Below are 19222 nucleotides of genomic sequence, written 5' to 3'. Positions count from 1 at the left end.
CCTACTCCTCCTCAAGCAGCTCCAGCTCATACAGCCACAGGGCATCCCCCAGGGCTGCAGCGACTAGCAGGAAAGCCACTGTTATAACCTGCCTGCTTACTATTGGCTGGGGACTAAGGACAATCCCACAATCCTGTGGGAGTATGAGCTTCCCCAATGATGGGGGGGGGGGAGAAACCATTAGTAAACTCCATGTATAAATAAAGTTGGCCAGTTTGGAACCAGCAGGAAGGAGTGTGCAGCAAGGGAAGTTGCTGCTGTTATATATATATATATTTATGTTATTGTAAATAAATGTTATTACTTTGTATCCTTAAAACTCGTGCTGGATTCTTCGTGGCCCTCGCAAAACTGGCGACGAGGGTTATAGTGAATAGCTGTCTACACTGCTGAAGCCACCTCCCTGGATTTTTGTTGGATAGAGGTTGGAAGTTGTTTTCTATTATACCATGCCTCTGTACGGACGTTTGGATGTTTTTGATGCTGCGCTGGAAAGCTGGAACATGTACGCACAACGGATGCGTTACTATTTCCGGGCAAACAATATCACCGAAAACGAGCGGCAGGTGGTCATATTGCTCACCGCCTGTGGCCCGCATACATTTGGGGTGATTAGGAGCCTTACATACCCAGCTGCACCGGACACCAAAACATTTGATGAACTTGTGAATTTAGTGGGGCAACATTTTAACCCAACCCCATCCACGATAGTCCAGCGTTACCAGTTTAATACCGCTGAGAGGACCCCAGGAGAATCCCTTGCCGACTTTCTATCCAGGTTACGCAGGATTGCGGAGTACTGTGACTATGGTGAGACCTTGTCAGAAATGTTACGCGACCGTTTGGTTTGCGGTATTAACAGTGCGGCCACCCAGAGAAAGTTGTTAGCTGAGCCAATATTGACTTTTCAACAGGCCATTCAAATAGTATTGTCCCGAGAGAGCGCAGAATGAGGAGTGCAGGAGCTACAGGGAATGGAGGTGCATGCCTTGGGGCACAACCCCTTCCATCCAAAAACGTCCCCCCGCACTCCTGCGGTACCTTGGGCGAGGCGACGTCAGGATCGACGCCAGTGGCCGTCGGACATTCCTCCCTGAAGGGAGCCTTCTCCAGGACCAATGGATGAGGAGCCATGTCCGTGTCAGACTTGTAGGCGCCGACCCCGTCGCGGACGCCGGTCCTGGGGGCGCCAGAGACGCCGTCGTTCCGACCGAAACTGGGACCAGCCCAGGGGCCGTACCTTCCATGTGGATGAACCTGGGGCAACTACTCCTGAGGACGTGGAGACGGAGGACGACTGCCTGCAGCTGCATTGTGTAGCAGCTCCCCGTGTGGCCTTCATTAAGGTGACAGTACGGATCAATGGTCACCCGCTTGAGATGGAGTTGGACACTGGCACAGCGGTCTCCGTGATCGCCCAGAGGACATTCGACCGCATCAAGCAGGGTATACAGAATCTTACATTAACCAACTCACAGGCCAGGTTGGCCACCTACATGGGGGAACCACTGGAGATTGCAGGAACTACAATGACCCCTGTTGTTTATGGACGCCAGGAGGGGCGTTTCCCACTTATCGTGGTGCGCGGCCATGGGCCCAGCCTGCTGGGTCGGGACTGGTTGCGCCATTTGCGGTTGCAATGGCAGCACATCCTCCAAACAGTTTCTGGAGGGTTGACTAGAGGTGCTAGGATGATACCCAGATGTATTCCAGCCCGGTTTGGGGAAAATAAAAGGGGCCGTAACCCGTATCCAAGTCGAACCAGGAGCCACGCCGCGCTATTTCCGGGCGCGCCCGGTGCCTTACGCCTTGCTCGAGAAGGTAGAAGGGGAGCTCGCTCATTTGGAGAGTTTGGGTATTATCAGGCCCGTCCATTTTGCTGACTGGGCAGCACCAATTGTACCTGTAATGAAGCCAGATGCTACAATTCGCTTGTGTGGCGACTATAAACTTACAGTGAATACGGCTTCCCGACTCGACCGATGTCCAATGCCTCGCATAGAGGATCTCTACGCGAAGCTTGCAGGCGGACTCTCGTTCACAAAATTAGATATGAGTCACGCCTACCTACAGTTGGGGCTGGACCCTGCCTCCCGACCATATGTAACAGTTAATACACATCGGGGCCTGTATGAATATACATGGTTGCCCTTTGGAGTATCCTCTGCCTGCGCTATTTTTCAATGTGTTATGGAGGGCATTTTGAGAGGTTTACTCAAAATTTGGAGGCTGTCCTTAGACGCTTTTCAGTGGCTGGAGTCCGTTTACGTCGCACAAAGTGCGTATTTCAAGTCTACCTAGGTTATCGGGTGGACCGCGAAGGTTTGCACCCCGTCGCAGAGAAGGTGCGTGCGATTCAACAGGCCCCCGCCCCGACTGACACTTCGCATCTTCGTTCTTTTCTCGGTCTCGTAAACTATTACGGGAAGTTCCTCCCCAATCTGGAAACTACGCTGGCCCCGTTGCACCTTCTGCGAAAGAAAAATCACACCTGGGTTTGGGGTCAGCTGCAAGAAACCGCTTTCCGGCGGGTAAAGCAACAATTGTCGTCGTCTGGGTTACTAACCCACTATGATCCTGGAAAGCCTTTGCTCGTCACATGTGATGCATCCCCGTATGGTATTGGGACCGTCCTGTCCCACAAGATGGAGAACGGGGCCGAACGACCGATAGCTTTCGCCTCCCGCACATTGACTGCAGCGGAGAAAATGTACGCGCAGATCGAGAAGGAGGGCCTGGCAGTGGTTTCTGCGGTGAAACGCTTCCACCAGTACGTGTATGGCCGCCATTTCACTATCGTGACTGATCATAAGCCGCTGCTGGGACTTTTCAGAGAGGATAAGCCAATACCGCCCATTGCTTCTGCACGGATCCAGCGCTGGGCTTTGTTGCTTGCTGCATACGAGTATTCTCTGGAGCACAAACCAGGAACGCAGATAGCGAATGCCGACGCACTGAGCCGATTGCCTTTATCGACCGGCCCCATGTCGACCCCCACGACCGGTGAGGTGGTTGCAACCCTAAACTTTAAGGACACCTTGCCTGTCACTGCATCACAGATCCGTGAGTGGACCCAGACGGTGCCAGTCCTGTCAAAGGTTCGGCACATAGTCCTGTATGGTGCATAGACAGCTCCCAGGCGAGTTGCGGGCATTTTCCTCCAAGCTTTCAGAATTCAGCATGGAGGACGGCATCCTCTTGTGGGGGACGCGTGTGATTGTCCCGGAAAAAGGACAGGAGCTGATACTAAGAGACTTGCACAATGGCCATCTAGGTGTGACCAAAATGAAAATGTTGGCCCGGAGTTATGTCTGGTGGCCAGGCCTCGACACCGACATTGAGAAGGTGGCCCAAAACTGCTCCATTTGCCAGGAGCATCAGAAGCTTCCAGCGGCCGCGCCCCTACATAACTGGGAATGGCCAGGGCAGCCTTGGGCACGCTTGCATGCGGATTTTGCAGGCCCTTTTCAAGGATCCATGTTCCTTCTATAATCGACGCCCAGTCTAAATGGCTAGAGGTTTTTAGTACACATGGCCTCCCCGAGGTGCTGGTCACGGATAACGGCACTCCATTCACGAGTGAGCAGTTTGCGAGGTTCATGAAGGTGAACGGCATACGCCATATCCGCACTGCCCCTTACCACCCGGTTTCAAATGGGTTGGCAGAGCGCGCAGTGCAGACATTCAAATGAGGCCTAAAGAAGCAGTCTTCTGGATCAATGGACACTAGACTGGCTCGCTTTTTGTTTTCGTATAGGACCACCCCCCATGCGGTGACTGGGGTAGCTCCCACAGAACTCCTAATGGGCTGGAGACTTCGCACCCACCTTAGTATGGTTTTCCCGGACATTGGCACAAAAGTACGCCGCACACAAGAACGGCAGGGACAGGGTTTTTCTCGGCATCGGCCGATTTGGCAGTTTGTGCCCGGTGACCCAGTGTTCGTTCGGAATTTTGCTGGTGGTGCCCAGTGGGTTCCTGGCGTAATCTTTCGCCAAACGGGCCCTATATCTTACCAGGTGCAAGCCCAGGGTCGTCTCCAGCGCAAACATGTAGACCACGTTCGGTCCAGAAGACCATCCCTTCCAAAGATTCCCCGCCCCCGGAGCTCATTGCTACAGCCACAGAGACCAGAGACAATGGAAGGTAGTCCTCACAATCTTCCTCTGGTGCCTCACTCAAAGCCTGCGCAGGTTGTCACAGAACCTCGCGGAGATAGAGACGCCGAGATGACAGAGGCAGCAGACTCTGACTCCGAGATGGAGACACAGGACGCATCAGAGGGGGAATCCTCGGGCCCACGGGCCGTGGATGTACAACCGTTACGCCGTTCATCACGGAAGCGCCGGTCTCCATCTCGTTACACGCCGCCTGATCCAGCGCCGCGTGCAAATGGTGTCTGGCCTGCGGCAAAACATGTCCGACGCCCTCCTTCGCCAGGGTGTTCGGTGGATTCTTTGGACTTTGGGGGGGAGGGATGTTATAACCTGCCTGCTTACCATTGGCTGGGGACTAATGACAATCCCACAATCCTGTGGGAGTATGAGCTTCCCCAATGAGGGGGGCGGAGAAACCATTAGTAGACTCCATGTATAAATAAAGCTGGTCAGTTTGGACCAGCAGGAAGGAGTGTGCAGCAAGGGACGTTGCTGCTGCTGCTGCTGCTGCTGCTGCTGCTGCTGCTGCTGCTGCTGCTGCTGCTGCTGCTGCTGCTGCTGCTGCTGCTGCTGCTGCTGCTGCTGCTGCTGCTGCTGCTGCTGCTGCTGCTGCTGCTGCTGCATCATCCTTTAAACCAGTGCTGCTGCTGCTGCTGCTGCTGCATCCTTTAAACCAGTGCTGCTGCTGCTGCTGCATCATCCTTTAAACCAGTGCTGCTGCTGCTGCTGCATCCTTTAAACCAGTGCTGCTGCTGCTGCTGCTGCATCCTTTAAACCAGTGCTGGATTCTTCGTGGCCCTCACAAAAGCCACCATTGCTGGTTATATTCCAATATCCATTGTCTGCAGGGGGTGAAAGGTCGACATGTTCGCATGGTGCATACCCCTGTGCCTAACCAGGTCCACCGGGGTACATGGTGGACCCGGCTGGTCCTGTGGGCTCTGCCCCTGCATGTTCTTTTCCCCCTTTTGATACAGCTGTTCTTCTGATACAGCTGTTAAAATTGCCTGGGCTTCCCACTGTGTTTGCTGATCACTCACTGGAACACTTTCCTCCAAGGAGTTAAAGCTGCCCCCCAGCATCCCAAATGCAATTACTTAACTTCAAAGGAGTTCCTTCTGCGCATTTAGTGTGTTGTTTTTGCCGAGAGTCAGGAGAACCTGCTTAGAATTTCAATTTGAGCATTTGCATTTAAACAGGGTTTATACTCAGGTGACTTGTTTAGGATGACAAACTGCCTTTTAAATGCAACCGCTACTGTCACCAATTGGGAACATAAGAATAGTGATGGCGAAGCGAGTATTCTCTGTTATTGCCTTGTTCATCTGCCAGTCGCTAGATGTGGAGGAGTGGGCTGAGAGACACCCTCTGAGTACTCTTCCTGCAGGGAAATACCTGATCTCTGCTCAGCAACTCTCTAATTAGCCTTGCTCTGATTAAGAACTCACCCTATGTGGGAAACCACAGATGGAAAATAATGCACAGTACTACCATTTAGTGCCCCAAATTATTTGCTGGTTGCAGTGCAAGGCAGTAGGTTCTGTACTCTTTGGCTATACATCAGTGCTCATCATTAAGCGAAATGAGCCTTGTGTTTATTTCTACCAAATGTGCAGCCTGTTTGTCTAACTATGCCCAGCAGTGAAGAATGTAGAAAAAGAACCTTTGAGCAATTGCCCGAGCAAATGTTCTCTCTGTTCCATTTAGTTTAAATTCACTCCTTAAACATGTTGTAGCTAAAGGAGCTCCGTCTCCGTGAAACGATGTTTGATCCTCCTTAACTTTGTTGAAGAGGAAGGACCAGATGACACAGATTTTCTTTTTCACTTTGCACAATTGATGGGACGGGCTGTACTGATGTCATAACATTGAGCATTTGGGGATAAATTAGAAATGATTTACCACTTCCTTTTTATTACTACTGTCAAAATACTTCCCTCAGCAACGGCTTATGTAGCCACGCAGTTGTACAATTGTATAAATGGCATTTTCATAAATATATATTAATTCAGAGTTTGTGTGCAAAAATATCAAATGAGAATGTTGTATGTAAATGGCTCTTTGTTAATGTCCTGGCTGTTTTAAGTCTTGATCAAGAGGCTATTTTGAAATTCCGTGTATTGCATGCTGAGGCGGCCATTTTACCTAGCTGCTCGTGTTCAGTGGATGGGAAAAGTGCTTTTGCAGTATCTACTCTATCAACGTTCAACTGGTACGTGATCGTCACAGAACGTTAATGCTAGTCTATATCAGTTTCATTGGAAGGCTCTCATGGCAATTTTATCCAAGATTCATTCATGCTTCCTTGCTTATTTCTCCAGCAAAGTCAGATGATGGTTGCTAGGAGGCAATGCATATTCCCTACACATATCTAATGACCTCCTCATCCCCAACCTCTGCCACCCTGCCTTGTCTCAACAACACAAGTACAATTATAGCCATTGGATGGCCATGAACATCATTGGCATTTTGAAGCAAAGATTCAAATGCCTGACAGCTCAGGGGGTTCTGTACATTACATGCCCAGAAAAAATGGGTTGCATCACTGCGCCAAATAGCGCACTAAACGAGAACGTGAACTGCAAACAATTCAGTCCCAACATCAAAACTCTCCCAAATGGAGAATGTCCCCTAAAATGTCATTAACTCAATTATGAGATTAACCTCCTAGGCTGTATTACTCCTGAGCTGTTAGGGCAGTCTGGTCCAGCTGACTTTCTGACACCGGGGTTAGTATTGGCTGAGGGGATTGTAAGGGACCTTTTGACGTCCTGAGAGGGATCAACTTACATTGCTCCAAAGCACCAGTATCAGTCTTTTAGACTGCAACTAATTATGTTAATTGATCCAGGGGAGCAGACTGCAGAAGATAAGTGAATCTGGATCCACAAATCTAACCAAGGTGGATACCCATCTTTTGTAAGGGCCACGAAGAATCCAGCACGAGTTTTAAGGATACAAAGTAATAACATTTATTTACTGTAACATATATACATAACAGTAGCAGTAACTTCCCTTGCTACATACTCCTTCCTGCTGGTTCTTGAACTGGCCAGCTTTCTTTATACTAGGAGTTTACTAGTGGTTTCTCCACCCCCCCTCATTGGGGAAGCTCATACTCCCACAGGATTGTGGGATAGTCATTAGTCCCCAGCCAATGGTAAGTAGGCAGGTTATAACATCCCTCCCCCCAAAGTCTAAGGAATCCACCGAAGACCCTGGCGAAGGAGGGCGTCGGACTCGTTTGGCCGCAGGCCGGACACCATTTGTACGCGGCGCTGGATCAGGCGGCGTGTAACGAGACGGAGACCGGCGCTTCCGGGATGAACGGCGCAACGGTTGTACATCCACGGCCCGTGGACCCGAGGATTCCCCCTCTGATGCATCCTGTGTCTCCATCTCGGAGTCAGAGTCTGCTGCCTCCGTCATGTCAGCGTCTCTATCTCCATTCGGTCCCGTAACGACCTGCGCAGGCTTCGAGTGAGGCACCAGTGGAAGATTGTGAGGACGACCTTCCCTTGTCTCTGGTCTCTGCGGCTGTTGAAATGAGCTCTGGGGGCGGGGAATCTTTTGAGGGGATGGTCTTCTGGACCGAACGTGGTCTACATGTTTTCGCTGGAGACGACCCTGGGCTTGCACTTGGTAAGATATAGGGCCCGTTTTGCGAAAGATTACACCAGGAACCCATTGGGCACCACCAGCAAAATTCAGAATGAACACAGGGTCACCGGGCGCAAACTGCCGAATCAGCCGATGCCGAGAAAATCTCTGTCCCTGCCGTTCTTGTGCGCGGCGTACTTTTGCGCCAATGTCCGGGAAAACCATACTAAGGTGGGTGCGAAGTCTCCGGCCCATTAGGAGTTCTGCGGGAGCTACCCCAGTCACTGCATGGGGGGTGGTCCTGTACGTAAACAAAAAACGAGCCAGTCTTGTGTCCATTGATCCGGAAGACTGCTTCTTTAGGCCTCTTTTGAATGTCTGCACTGCGCCCTCTGCCAACCCATTTGAAGCCGGGTGGTAAGGGGCAGTGCGGATATGGCGGATGCCGTTCATCTTCGTGAACCTCGCAAACTCCTCACTCGTGAATGGAGAGCCGTTATCCGTGACCAGCACCTCGGGGAGGCCATGCGTACTAAATGATAAACGCATCTTTTCAATTGTTGCGCAGGACGTTGTCCCCTGCATCTTATGCACCTCTAGCTATTTGGACTGGGCGTCGATTATAGAAGGAACATGAATCCTTGAAAAGGGCCTGCGAAATCCGCATGCAAGCGCGCCCAAGGCCGCCCTGGCCATTCCCAGTGATGTAGGGGCGCGGCCGGCGGAAGCTTCTGATGCTCCTGGCAAATGGAGCAGTTTTGGGCCACCTTCTCAATGTCGGTGTCGAGGCCTGGCTACCAGACATAACTCCAGGCCAAGATTTTCATTTTGGTCACACCTAGATGCCCATTGTGCAAGTCTGTTAGTATCAGCTCCTAGCCTTTTTGCGGGACAATCACACGCGTCCCCCACAAGAGGATGCCGTCTTCCACGCTGAATTCTGACAGCTTGGAGGAAAATGCCCGCAACTCGCCTGGGAGCTGTCTATGCTGCCCACCATACAGGACTATGTGCCGAACCTTTGACAGGACTGGCTCCGTCTGGGTCCACTCACGGATCTGTGATGCCGTGACAGGAAAGGTGTCCATAAAATGTAGGGTTGGAACCACCTCACCGGTCGTGGGGGTCGACATGGGGCCGGTCGATAAAGGCAATCGGCTCAGTGCGTCGGCATTTGCTATCTGCGTACCTGGTTTGTGCTCCAGAGAATGGTGGAAGCGTTTCACCGCAAAAACCACTGCCAGGCCCTCCTTCTCGATCTGCGCGTACTTTTTCTCCGCTGCAGTCAATGTGCGGGAGGCAAAAGCTATCGGTCGTTCGGCCCCGTTCTCCATCTTGTGGGACAGGACGGCCCAAATACCATACGGGGATGCATCACATGTGACGAGCATAGGCTTTCCAGGATCATAGTGGGTTAGTAACCCAGACGACGACAATTGTTGCTTTACCCGCCGGAAAGCGGTTTCTTGCGGCTGACCCCAAACCCAGGTGTGATTTTTCTTTAGCAGAAGGTGCAAAGGGGCCAGCGTAGTTTCCAGATTGGGGAGGAACTTCCCGTAATAGTTTACGAGACCGAGAAAAGAACGAATATGCGAAGTGTCAGTCGGGACGGGGGCATGTTGAATTGCATGCACCTTCTCTGCGACGGGGTGCAGACCTTCGCGGTCCACCCGATAACCTAGGTAGACTACTTCCTTTGCCTGAAATACGCACTTTGTGCGACGTAAACGGACTCCAGCCTCCGAAAGGCGTCTAAGGACATTTTCCAAATGTTCCTGCTCCGACGTCCCTGTAATCAAAACGTCATCTAGGTAGACAGCCACACATGGTAAACCTCTCAAAATGCCCTCCATAACACGTTGAAATATTGCGCAGGCAGAGGATACTCCAAAGGGCAACCGTGTATATTCATACAGGCCCCGGTGTGTATTAATCGTTACATATGGTCGGGAGGCAGGGTCCAGCTCCAAGTGCAGGTAGGCGTGAACGAGTATCCACCTGCAAGTTTCGCGTAGAGATCCTCTATGCGAGGCATTGGATATCGGTCGAGTCGGGAAACCGTATTCACTGTAAGTTTATAGTCGCCACACAAGCGAACTGTGGCATCTGGCTTCATTACAGGTACAATTGGTGCTGCCCAGTCAGCAAAACGGACGGGCCTGATAATACCCAAACTCTCCAAATGAGTGAGCTCCCCTTCTACCTTCTCGAGCAAGTGGTAAGGCGCTGGGCGCGCCCGGAAATAGCGCGGCGTTGCTCCTGGTTCAACTTGGATACGGGCTACGGTCCCTTTTATTTTCCCCAAACCAGGCTGGAATACATCTGGGTATCGTCGTAGCACCTCAGTCAACCCTTAAGAAACTGTTTGGAGAATGTGCTGCCATTGCAACCGCAAATGGCGCAACCAGTCCCGACCCAACAGGCTGGGCCCATGGCCGCGCACCACGATAAGTGGGAAACGCCCCTCCTGGCGTCCATAGACAACAGGGATCATTGTAGTTCCTGCAATGTCCAGTGGTTCCCCCGTGTAGGTGGCCAACCTGGCCTGTGAGTCGGTTAATGTAAGGGTCTGTATACCCTGCTTGATGCGGTCGAATGTCCTCTGGGCGATCACGGAGCCCGCTGCGCCAGTATCCAACTCCATCTCAAGCGGGTGGCCATTGACCCGTACTGTCACCTTAATGGGGGCCACACGGGGAGCTGCCACACAATGCAGCTGCAGGCAGTCGTCCTCCGTCTCCACGTCCTCAGGAGTAGTCGCCGCAGGTTCATCCACATGGAAGGTACGGCCTCTGGGCTGGTCCCAGTTACGGCCCCTGGGCTGGTCCCAGTTTCGGTCAGAACGACGGAGCCTCTGGCGCCCCCAGGACCACCGTCCACAACAGGGTCGGCGCCTACAAGTCTGACACGGACATGGCTCCTCATCCATTGGCTCTGGAGAAGACTCCCTTCGGGGAGGAACGTCCGACGGCCACTGGCGTCGGTCCGGACGTTGCCTCGCCCAAGGTACCGCAGGAGTGCGGGGGGACGTTTTCGGATGGAAGGGGTTGCACCCCAAGGCATGCACTTCCATTCCCTGTAGCTCTGTACTCCTCGCTCTGCGCTCTCTCGGGACAATACTATTTGAATGGCCTGTTGAAAAGTCAATGTTGGCTCCGCTAACAACTTTCTCTGGGTGGCCGCATTGTTAATACCGCAAACCAAACGGCCGCGTAACATTTCTGACAAGGTCTCACCATAGTCACAGTACTCCGCAATCCTGCGTAGCCTGGATAGAAAATCGGCAAGGGATTCTCCAGGGGTCCTCTCAGCAGTATTAAACCGGTAACGCTGGACTATTGTGGACGGGGTTGGGTTAAAATGTTGCCCCACTATATGCACAAGTTCATCAAACGTTTTGGTGTCGGGTGCAGCTGGGTACGTAAGGCTCCTAATCACCCCAAACGTATGCGGGCCGCAGGCGGTGAGCAATATGACCACCTGGCGCTCGTTTTCGGTGATATTGTTTGCCCAGAAATAGTAACGCATCCGTTGTGTGTACTGGTTCCAGCTTTCCAGCGCAGCATCAAAAACATCCAAACGTCCGTACAGAGGCATGGTATAATAGAAAACAACTTCCAACCTGTATCCGACAAAAATCCAGGGAGGTGGCAGTGTAGACAACTATTCACTTTAACCTTCGTCGCCAGTTTTGTAAGGGCCACGAAGAATCCAGCACGAGTTTTAAGGATACAAAGTAATAACATTTATTTACTATAACATATATACATAACTGTAGCAGTAACTTCCCTTGCTACATACTCCTTCCTGCTGGTTCCTGAACTGGCCAGCTTTATTTATACTAGGAGTTTACTAGTGGTTTCTGCGCCCCCCTCATTGGGGAAGCTCATACTCCCACAGGATTGTGGGATAGTCATTAGTCCCCAGCCAATGGTAAGTAGGCAGGTTATAACACCATCTCTCTCAGGTGAATCTCAGAACCTGCATGGCAGCCATCTGGGTTCCTATTAAAGCTGTAAAGGCTGAAACATTGGCTCCAGTTGTAAAGATCCACCTGCTGCACTTCTAAAGATGGCTGTACTCTTCAAAATGTACAGTATGCTAATGTCCTGGGACCTGATACTGCAAAGAGAGAAGGTGTGTTCCTCCACGCTTTCATTTTTTTTAACAACAATTTTATTGAGGTATTTTAGGCATATAGAAAAAGATACATTGTACAGTACAAAAAAAAAGAAGTTAAGACACAAATTATAAATTAAACATAGTGCAAACCGGCTCAGTTCACGCACGGACCTGCCTCAATATCCCCCTATTCCACTCTACTCTACCCTTGCTCCCCCCCCCCCCCCCCCCCCCCCTCCCTGCTGACGCTTACTCCTCTGCGAAGAAGTCAATAAATGGCTGCCACCTTCGGGCGAACCCTAGTAGCAAACCTCTCAAGGTGAACTTGACTTTCTCTAGACCAAGAAAGCTCGCCATGCCCGATAGCCATACCTCAGCACTCGGGGGCTTTGAGTGCCTCCATGCTAACAGTATTCGTCGCCGGGCTACCAAGGAAGCAAAGGCCAGAACGTCGGCCTCTCTCTCTTCCTGGACTCCCGGATCCTCCGAAACCCCAAAGATTGCCACCTCCGGACTCATTACCACCCCAGTTTTCAATAACCGGGACATGACATCTGCGAATCTCTGCCAATACCCCCTGAGTTTAGGGCACGACCAGAACATGTGTACATGGTTAGCCGACCCTCCGGTGCATCTAGCACACTTGTCCTCCAGCCCGAAGAATCTGCTCATCCGGGCCACCGTCATGTGGGCCCGGTGCACGGCCTTAAACTGGATCAGGCTGAGCCCGGCGCATGTTGCGGTTGTGTTTACTCTGCTCAGGGCTTCTGCCCAAATACCGTCCTCCAGCTCCCCCCCCCCCGAGCTCCTCCTACCACTTAAGCTTCAGGTCCTTGGTCTGCGTATCCTCAGCTCCCATTAGTTCCTTGTAGACGTCTGAAACTCTACCCTCTCCCACCTTTCCCCGAGAAACTACCCTGTCCTGCCTCCCCTTTGGCGGGAGTTCCGGTGGTGAAATTCCTTGTCAGGCCTTCCAATACCTAATGTAACTACAAATAATTAACTTCAAGTATCTGGGCCCCCAAATCAGCATCTTTGTCCTCAATTGGCGGCATGGTAGCACAGTGGTTAGCACTGTTGCTTCACAGCTCCAGGGTCTCAGATTCAATACCTGTCTTGGGTCACTGTCTGTGCGGAGTCTGCATGTTCTCCCCATATCTGCGTGGATTTTCTCTGGGTGCTCTGGTTTCCTCCCACAGTCCAGAGATGTGCAGATTAGGTGCATTGGCCATGCTAAATTGCCATTAGTGTCCAAAAAGGTTGGTGGGGTTACTGGGTTACGGAGATAGAGTGGAGGTGTGGGCTTAAGTAGGGTGTCTTTACAAGGGCCAGTGCAGACTCGATGGGCCAAATGGCCTCCTTCTGCACTGTAAATTCTGGGATTCTGTGAACAGTGTTAAGAGAGAACCCAATAACCCCTATTAAGACATTTCCACAGCTATCCATGTCACCAGTACCCATTGCTGTGGAGTGATTAATCATGTATAGACCTTTCAATGTCTCTAATAGAGTCACAGAGGACTACAGTATAGAAAAGGCCCTTTGGCCCATTGCGACTGTGCAGTCAAAAACAAACACCTAAGTATTCTAATTCCATTTTCCAGCACATGGCCTTGTATGCCTTGGCATCACAAATGCACATCTAAATACTTCTTACATGTTATGTGTTCCAAACTCCCACCACCCTCTGTGAAAATGTTTTTTCTCACATCCCCTCCAAACCACCTGACCCTTACCTTAGATTTATGCCTCCTGGTCATTGATCCCTCCGCCAAGGGGAAAGTTTCTTCCTCTCCATACCATCTATGCCCCTCATAATTTTATACATCTCAATTATGTCCACACTCAGTCTTGTCTGCCGGTGAACACGATCGTGTTGGTCAAGCTGGCAAGACCCTCGGGACACACCGGCTCGGAGTCGCCGTGTGTCCGACGGGGGGTACGCGGCTTCCCTCCCGACAGGGAAGCAGGTACCGGTTTCCAAGGAAAACAACCCCAGTTTATCCAATCTCTCTTCATAGCTAAAACTCTCTAGCCCAGGCAACATCCTGGTAAATCTCCTCTGCACCCTTTTCAGTGCTATAACATCCCTCCTATAATGTGAATTCCAGAATAGCACACACTACTCTAGCTGAGGCCTAACCAACGTTTTATACAGTTCCAGCATAACTTCCCTGCTCTTAAACTCTATGCCTCGGCTAATAAAGGCAAGTAAATCATATGCCTTCTTAACCACTTTGTCCACAATGACCACTATTACCTTAAGGAACCGGTGTACCTGCATACCCAGGTCCCTCTGATCCTCGGTGCATCCCAGGTCCTGCTGTTTATCATGTATTTGTCCTGCCCAAATGCATCACGTCACACTAATCCGGATTAAATTCCATTTGCCACTGATCAGCCCATCTGACCATCCTCTCTATATGCTCCTGTCATCATAGGCTATCCTCCTCACTATTTACACCCCACAATCTTCATATCATCCACGAACTTACTGATCAATCCTCCTACATTCAAGACTAAATCATTTGTGTAAACGACAAACAGCAAGTGCCCCAACACTCTTCCCTGCAGGACCTCTCACCAGTAACACTGACACAAAGTATTCATTTTGAACCCTACCTACATCCTTCGGCTCCACACACAAACTGAGCTCCACCCTAAACTGGGCTCTCCTCTTATCCCTAGTTATCCTTTTACCCTGAATGTCCTTGTAAAAGAACTTCAGATTTTCCTCTATTCGACCTGTCAGTATTCCTTCATGCCCCTTTTTGCTTTCCTAATTTCCTTTTTAAATTTCTCTTCCACATTCTACACGCCTCCAGGGCTCGTGCTGTTTTGAGCATTCAATATCTGCCATGAACCTTCCTTTTTCTCTTTATCCAATGCTGTGTATCCCTCGATATCCAGGGTTCACTGGATTTGTTGGTCCCACCCTTTTTCTTTATTGGAACATGTTACCCCTGAACTCTCCCTATTTCCTTCTTGAATGCATCTCACTGTTCTGTCACAGTATTACCTAAAGGTGTCTGTTCCCAGCCCACTGTGGCCAAATTATATCTGATCTTATTATAATTGGCCTTCCACCAGTTTAGAACTTTCATTTCAGGCCCGTCCTTGTTCTTTTCCATAACAATCTTGAATCTGATTGAGTTATGATCGCTGTCAGCAAAATGCTCCCCCAGTGATACTTCAACCACTTTCCCGGCTTCATTAGCTAAAATTAAATACAGGACCGCCCCCTCTCTTGTAGGACCTTCCACATACTGGTTTAAAAAGTTATCTTGGATGCATTTTAAGAATCCCGCTCCCTCTAAACCTTTCGCACTATGACTACCCCAGTTAATATTGGGAAAGTTGAAATCTCCAACTAGAACATGAAACATACAGTGCAGAAGGAGGCCATTCAGCCCATCGAGTCTGCACCAACCCACTTAAGCCCTCACTTCCACCCTATCCCCATAACCCAATAACCCCTCCTAACCTTTTTGGACACTAAGGGCAATTTAGCATGGCCAATCCACCTAACCTGCATGTCTTTGGACTGTGGGAGGAAACAGGAGCACCCGGAGGAAACCCACGCAGCCACGGGGAGAACGTGCAGACTCCACACAGACAGTGACCCAGCGGGGAATCGAAACTGGGACCCTGGCGCTGTGAAGCCACAGTGCTATCCACTGTGCTACCGTGCTGCCCTCTCACTGCCTATGACTTTTACACATCCATCTCCGAAATCTGCCTACATATCTGCTCTATTTCACTCAGACTGTTAGGGGACCTATGGAACACTCCCAGTAAAGTTATTGCTCCTTTTTGGATTTTACGTTCTACGCATATGGCTTCATGTGAAGAGCCTTCTAAGATGTTGCCCCTGATTCCCTGATCAAAATTCTGACAGCCCCTCCTCTTTTATTGCCTTCCCTCTCTCACCTGCAAATCCTATATCCTGGAATATAGAGCTGCTGATCCTCTCTCAACCATGTCTCAGTGACAGCAACGATATCCTAATCCCATGTGTTAATTTGTGCCCTTAACTCATCTGCCTTGTTTATCAGACTCCTTGCATCAATATAAGTACCATCCAATTTTGCCAAACTCCTTTGTAACTTAACTGGCCTATAACATCTATGCCTTCCTCACTCACTTGTGCATCTCCCCTTGGTGAACCTTCTCTCAGGATCCCAATCCCAATCCTCTGCCAAGTTAATATAAAAACCTCCCTGAAAGGACTGCTGGTCCCATTACAGTTCAGGTAATGTGCTATCTGCGGCTTTCACAACAGCTCAGCTGCTCCACAGTGAATCCACCCTCAGTTCCAGCTCTAAAATGCAGTTAGCTCATAGCTGCAGTTGGACACACTTCTTACACATGCAGTCACCAGAATCCCAAGTATTTTGATTTTGACATATTAACATGTTAACAAAACTATTTTTCTAAATATGATCCTTATCCATCCATTAGTTCTAAATATTCAAATTCGTGAACTACAAACTCAAATTTTTAAACAGTCTAAAAAAGAGAAATGTGGACATTGTACATGATGTAATAAGGATAATAAGAACATCTAACAACTGTTCTATGAGAGATCAAATTCACTCTTGTTGAATGGTCATTCTTGGGTGCAGAGCTTCTCTGCTGCCCAAATGTAAAGACAGTGGAAGTGATTTTTGCCTCCTTATGCCAGAATTGCAATCAGATAAAGACAGTACTCTCATGAATATATGTTAAATCAGGGTCAGGTGTGCAATTGTGACCTCACGGTGACTTCACTATCAATGGCCACCTATCCGGAGTCAGACCCTGCTCCCACTGACCAATCTGGCAATGGGAGGCAGCTATTTTCAGCTTCCATTGAAGGAGTGCTCAGCTCCAGCCAGGGTTAGGTAGCTGCAGGTTTTGCACAACTTTTTATTCCAGTTGTTCCTGAGTTGTGACTTTTAAGGGCTTCCACAGTGAATGGCCTTGTTGCTCTGGGTGTAACAGAATGTTGAACACATCTCGAGACTGCTGCCTTTTCTCACTCCACTGCTTCTAACCTCACTTTTAAAATGCCGTTGCAGACCCTTCTAAATTCATTGGCCTAACCTATTTCTCACCTCCATTTCAACAAGCTGCATGTTGGGAAGCATGTTTCGAACTGGCAGCTTGAAAAATATCTTATTAACCGCCAAAGCAAAAATGGTTCAGGGTTCCCTTGCTGAGTATTTTGGACAGGGGTCGTGCAACTCTGCCCGCTACCAACTTTAAGGAAATTTGCCCCATTATGAGTAAAAAAGAGTATTTTAAAAGATGGCACAATATAATGTTTGGAGAATCCCTTCCTATTCGCTTTTAATGGAATTCTCATTTTAAAATTTTGAACTATTCGTGCCATATTTCTTTCAAGCTATAAGTTAGGCTTATAAGCGTCAACATATTGTTTTTTCAACAAAGTAAAACCATACAACTCTCACCAATTTATAAAACATATTAAGAACTTATTAAGAAAATAACCTGAGGAGTTCTTAATGGTGCAGCTTTATCATCTGGCACACAACTAATTTTGTTAATTTGTGCCAAGTCACAATTACCTTCCCTGGACACACATTGCAATAACATTTGTGTTTTATGGAAACAGAGACACCTCCTGGAGTTAACCAGGACTTTGCAATGTCGTCAGACAAAATGCACAGCACACATTCATTATATTGATGTCATTTGATGCGGTGCTAACAATAATACTGACTAAATTCACGTTATTGATATTGTACATTGATATCACAACTAATATTATTTACAAAGTAGTGACCTCCAGTGGACTCTGTGAATATTATTATCCAAATTTGTTGCAGTTTCAAGTACTGTAGTGAGTGAAATATTTGTAGATGAGGGGTAATGAAAATGGAATAGTAATCAGAGCCTTGCACTATTAATTTAGTGAATGTGAGCTCAAATCCCACCATGGGAGTTTGACAAATCAAATTCAGTTTAAAAATCTACAAATTAAACGCTGCTATCAGCAAAAGTGTAAAACTGCTGGATTGCCGGAAAATCCCAACTTCCCTTTAGGAAAGGAAACCTGCTATCCCTACCCCCTATACATGACTGCACTCCCACACCAATGAGGTTGGCCCTTAACTAGCCTCTGATGTAGCCTGGCAAGCCACTCAGATGTATCAACTCACTGTAAAGAATAAGAAGGAGAGGGCCATCTCCACCTTCTGAGAGCCGTCTTCACCAGCCTTGTCTACATCCCAAGAATATCACTGATTCTGCTCGGCTATCAATTTGACACAACGTCCTGTAATGTCACCATTCTGTCTGCATGTGTTGTGACATTAAAGCAGCATTGTAAAATAAAGTCATCTAATATAATGCTTCATTCAAGCAAGAAGGAAGACCTGAATGTAATTTGATTTAATATATGACAACTGGAAACTCTACAATTAATTGATAAATTGTTTTGTTATCATTTGTAAATGTGGAGGTTATTGATGTAACTTTTTTGTGTGTCTTGGGGGTGGGGTGGGAGGGGGCGGGGAAATAAGCATGGTCACTCAATACAGCCATAATATAACCAGCGTTGAACATAGCTTGATGGTAACTACACAGAAGCAAATCGTTATAACAGCTGCACTAAGAAAACTTCCTGCTTTTGTTTCAGCTTGGAATGATGCCCAAATGCCCACCCTTCCTTTTCTTCAGTATCAAGACTTTCAGAGCAGCAAAGTTGAAACCAGAGACAAACCATAACACGCTGAGAGATGAAACAAATTTCTTTCTCAAGAAGCCACAGAAAAAGATAGGGTAAGTTTCAACCTTTTTTTAAAATTCCAAGAATAGCCTTCTCCTGAGGTGTGTTTGTGGGTTTCTAAACTGTTCGTGGATAACTGAAATAAAGTTTTACGTTTTGATAGATTTAGAGCCAGGTTCCAACCGTCTGAACTGACAGGAAGTCACAGAAACCTGTGTTTTTGGTTGATTATTCTGTTGAAGGATGTGGGAAACGCAAGTGAAAAGCCTCAAGAGATCAAAATATGCTCCACTGAGAAAAGTCATGTACGAAGTAAAAATCAGATCTCATTTACTTTCAGCGATGGTTACCATTTAATGGGGGGAAAAAAGTAGCTGCCTACTGAATGTTCCTAACTTCATTATTCAGGAGCATTGCTTGGAAAATATTGTATTAGAAATTGTAAGATAAGATTTACCTGGCCAAGTAAATTGTTCATTTAACAACTTTTACAATATTTCCTCCAATTCGGAATAAAACAGGATTGTAGGTATTTTCAAAGCATACCTCATGCTTCATAACACATGATGGTTTTGAATGTAAGACCTAAGTAGCCAGCACAGAATTAAAA

The 19222-nt window shown here is 48.6% G+C and overlaps 1 protein-coding gene across 3 annotated transcripts in view; it reads left to right on the top strand.

Moving 5' to 3' along the window:
• s100p (S100 calcium binding protein P) overlaps positions 1 to 19222 on the top strand; it is an 86876-nt gene that overhangs the window by 10519 nt on the left and 57135 nt on the right. For 2 of the 3 annotated variants that reach the window (XM_072474363.1, XM_072474364.1), the window contains exon 1: positions 18436 to 18665. The gene's annotated coding sequence lies outside the window, so the exon portion shown is untranslated. Of the gene's footprint in view, positions 1 to 18435; positions 18666 to 19222 lie in introns of those variants that run through there. The other variant, XM_072474362.1, reaches the window with a different exon arrangement.

The sequence above is a fragment of the Scyliorhinus torazame genome, chromosome 14 (genome assembly GCF_047496885.1).
Source record: "Scyliorhinus torazame isolate Kashiwa2021f chromosome 14, sScyTor2.1, whole genome shotgun sequence".
In the NCBI taxonomy this organism is placed as follows: Eukaryota; Metazoa; Chordata; class Chondrichthyes; order Carcharhiniformes; family Scyliorhinidae; genus Scyliorhinus; species Scyliorhinus torazame.
Note: the sequence above shows the minus strand (reverse complement) of the source record. Positions and strands in the feature narration are given on the sequence as shown.